A 4,774-nucleotide genomic window follows, 5' to 3' on the forward strand; every position below is an offset into this window, starting at 1 on the left:
AGAGAGAGAGGGGGAGAGAGTATTTGAAGAGTTCCGCGTGAGTGGGGGCCGCCTCGAGAGTAACGAACGAATAGCGACCGGGGGGCCAGTGCCGCGCACGTGACTTCCGCGAGTCAGATGAAATGACGAAGCTGCCCTCTTATCTATTACGCCTATGTAGGTCGAGATCTCAAAAAATTCGACATATCTCCTCAACGATTTATTGCACTACTATCATCCTAACTATCATCCACTACTTGGTAACTCACCATGTTTTCTAATAATAAGATATTATATATCATGTGGCAATAATTTTAAAAAAATATATCATACCAGCATTGATCATGGAGGAGTTTAAAAAGGTACGCATAAGTTTACTATGTAATGCACTCATTGCGTGCACTGGAGAACTATTTTGTTATAGGTGAAACAAGCATAAATAAAAATGTGATACTTGCGTCATGTGACATGTATCAATATTTCTTGCCCATTACATATTCAAATACGACTAAGCCTGGTGTTTATTTTCACAATTAAATATGGATACAAGTGAAATTATATAGAGATACAAAATTGATATTAATAGAAAAATCAGATCGAAAAAATAAAAAGTGGTATAACATAATAGATCCAGCATATCGGAAAAATATAAGATTGAATTTCTAGATTATTAAAATTAACCTTGAATTTAATAACCTAATGGTTAAAATATTTCAATCAAATCATATATTCAAATATTCAGATATGATTCTAGATATTTCGCTTATATATTCATATTTGTTTCTATGTCATGTTGAATATGTATATTTAGTACACATAACGTTTAAGGATATTGATATATTGCGGATGTAAACATTTTTTTGTGTTGATTTCACAAAAAAAATTGGGGGATTTGCACATAATCTTGTTGAACTCTTTTTATCTCACATAACCTCTTAAACTTTTGCGTGTTTCAAGAAATCCAGCTGAACTTTAAGCCTTTGTCATTGGACCACATCTATAATTTGTAAATAATTAGAATTTCCTTCGAAGGGGCAAAAACCTCAAATCTACTTATTTGTTATTTACAAGCAAAGTATTCTCCTTAGTCAATTTGAGGGATTTCTCTCTTAAGGAAATGTATTAGCTGCAAATTAAAGATTAAAAAAATCAGTGAGTAAAGTTTAAAATTCAATGATTTTTGGAAACACCTCAAAACTTCAGCGGTAAGTGAAATTAAAAAAAAGGGCGGGAGTTATCCTCGTGTGCAAGCCTTTATAGGAGTTGTGAAACTAAAACCCCAAGTTGCACTATGCACCTTTTGGTCATTTTCTTAAATGGTGGATGCGGGTGAAGATCTGGGTGCGAACGATAAATGGTGAATTTAAGTATTGGTCTTGGAAATATCGAAGGGTCACATAAGTCCGAGTGGATTTGAATTCGTGGTTATTGAACGAAAATATGGGGAAATAAAACATACTTAAAACATGGAAAATAGTAAAAGTAAAGAGAGAAACGAGAAAACAACAAGAATCGCACTAGTAAATCTAAAGTTACCGTGGGCTCTAATGTCTATATTTATTTGTTTAATTGCGCAGTACTTTATTTACGTTCATATTTTACAGTTTATATTTACATATTCAAGTCGACCAGGCTTCGGCCTTCTCAAGCTCTTGAAACCTGGCCAGTCCCAAGGCCGGTGAGAATGGCCCACGAGAGACCCACGGGTCTGGCCCAAGAAAAAATAAATGCCACTTCATCAAATCATGTTTTTGTAATTCAATGTATAGAAAACTATGTAGCTTTTGCTCAACTTATTAGATTTCAATCAGACACTTGAATTCAGTGAAAAGGCATTTTCTATAATAATGTTTTAAATAATCTAAATAATAGATTTATAATTCATTTCCTGCTGCAACGGTATGCTGTGATTTATTTTTTCAGAGAACCAAACAGACTCGAAACTGTGATAAAAAATTGAAATGTTTGTTGCTACCAATTTGACTATAGCAAGCCCTATAGGCCCTTTTGTTAATTATAAAAAAAAAAGAATATGGCTAATCAACAGTTAATTAGCTTATAGGTTCTCCTATTTTGCACTTATATATATACCTTAATTTTTTTAAAATTTCACTTTAATACCTATTGTTATACAAAGATGAGAATATTTCACTTTAATCCTCATTTTTTTAAATTTACCATTAGATCTGCTTAAATGAGTTATATTATAGGACCAATATATGTTTAAAATAATGATTGATCATTTTATTGCAGTCTTATACCTCTATTTCATCTAAACTTTCATGCAAATAAATTATTATTGTGTTTTTTTTTTAAATTTTGTAGGAATATAGATTTTGAGGAAAATGAAGAAATTAAAGCTATGGAAGAGCCAAGAAGAGCCTTTAAGAGAAACCCAAAAGCCTACTCAACAAAGTCTTAGAGCACAAAGAAGATTTCAGTTGAATTTGCTATTGCAGGCATCTTTGGTATCCATATCAGTATTGATACATGTATCAGTACGAGTATCATTATTGGTATCGATATCAGCATAGTTTCCAGCATCAATATTAGTATCATACCAGTATCCATATCAGCATCGATACGAGCGTCAATATTAGTATTGATTCCCCTTATCGATACCAAGTCACCAACTGTAAATTTCTTTCCAAATTAAAGGTTGAGGGTATTTTGAAAGATCTAATGGTTGATTTTGGTTGATGTAAACCTGATTTTTGTTAGAAATAGGGGTGAGACTTGACAGTGAGATGTGTGAAATTTTTGTAATCCTTTTATGGGATAGGAGGTTGCTCTTTAGTGCCCTACAAATTCATAGAAACTTTAGAGTTTACAATAAACGAAAAAAAATCGTCTCTAAAATTCTTCTTCTAACTTGAAGATTTTTTTTTTTTTGCAAGAAAAGCCTATGCTTCTCAACGTGGGAGTTAATATTTTTATTCTTGCATTTTAAATTCTTTTTTTTTTTTTACTTTTTAAGTCATGCTCTAATATGAATTTAATTTCTTGCTTTTTTCATGTTTTTTTAATAACAAATAAACCAAATGTCCTAATACTCCTGATGATTTTAGACTGATAGCCTGTGCTAATGTGCTATATAAGTGTACCTCAAAAATCTTAGCGATGAGAATCAAGAAGGTGATTGACAAATTGCTTAGGCTCTGTTTGGCAAAACTAGCTGAAAGCTACGAGATTATAGCTAAAAGCTGTTAAGCTAGCTGAAAGCTGTGAAATTGTAGCTGAAAGCTGTTAGCTGTGTAGCTAGCTGATTGACTAGAGCTGTTTGGCAAAAGTAGCTGTACAACTAGCTTAAATTTGTTAAATGACTAAAAAAGACATGCAATATTATTGATATAAAATTAGAATTATTAGGGGCAAAAACGGAAGAAAAAAATTGGCAGCTCCTTCCCAAAGACAAACGCTACTTGAGATAGCTTTTCAAAAGCTACTTGCAAAAGACACAATCTCCAAAATAATCTCCTCATATTTTTTGTCACCAAACAGCTCTACTAGCTTATTGACCAAGTCAATAAGACACAAGCTCTTAGATAAGACACTTTTTTTGGTTGCCAAACAGTGCCTTAGTACCATGCACAATGTTATGTTGGCTCAGAAATTATTGAAAAAGTATGGTAGAAAGAGTTTATCACCTACACGTGTCAAGAAGGTGGACACGAGAAAGGCATATGACTCTATTGTAGAAGCTTTGAGATTATGTACGAGTCTTTCTCTATTATAGAACCCATGTTGATGGGGCTTTTGTTCCTACTTCCTGCGCATTTGTAGCAAAGAGCCTCAAGTGGATAAGGTGTGGATGCAGTAATGCATGAATTAAAATTGAGGTTGAGTTTTGTTTAGAAAGTCGAAAATAACGTAGGAAATAGATTGTGGTGTTATCAAATGATAACATTCCCCTTTGTTTTAGGCGTCTAAAAATACCCATAGGTATCCACACACAGATCGAGACAGAGAGAAGGTAAGGTAATGAACGTCATTATCTAAGTCTAAGGGGATTATCCGACGCCGACGAACACATGAAGCGAAACGGCAAACCGAATGGTCTGTGCGCTCATCAGCCACCTCCAACTGGCACGTGCACTCGTCAGCCAGCTACAAGTGGTCCGCATGCTCACCGGCCACCACCAAGTGGCCTGCACGCTCATCAACCACCAAATCGACGAACCAAGTGACCCGCGTGCTCACCGGCCACCACCAAGTGGCCCGTACGCTCATCGACCACCAAATCGGCGAACCGATTGGCCCGTGTACTCATCGGCCACCTCCAAAGGGCCCGTGCACTCGTCAGCCACCTCCAAGTGTCCCACGTGCTCATCGGCCACCAAAATCGGCGAACCGACTGTCCCGACTCGTCAGCCACCTCCAAGTGTCCCACGTGCTCATCGGCCACCAAAATCGGCGAACCGACTGTCCCGTGTACTCATCGGCCACCTCCAAAGGGCTCGTGCACTCGTCAGCCACCTCCAAGTGTCCCGCATGCTCACAGGCCATCAAATTGGCGAACTAAGTGGTTTGCATGCCCGTCGGCAACCGTCAAGATATCCATGCGTTCACAAAATGAATCGGGGAAGCGTACAAGTCAATGATACTGTTTGTTGGAAATTTTGTAGTAAAAAGACAATGAAAGAAAATTTTGACTTGTATTCCTCTCAAAATCACAATTTGGATTCCGATTAAAAAGAGAGGAGAATGAATTTGATTCTCCCTTTGTTTAAAACTACGTTCTTCTTGGCTAGCGATGGAGTGCCTCCTTCGATTGATCTGTCGAACTTGCTCTCCG

This window comes from Asparagus officinalis, chromosome 7, assembly GCF_001876935.1.
Source record: "Asparagus officinalis chromosome 7, Aspof.V1, whole genome shotgun sequence".
Lineage (NCBI taxonomy): Eukaryota > Viridiplantae > Streptophyta > Magnoliopsida > Asparagales > Asparagaceae > Asparagus > Asparagus officinalis.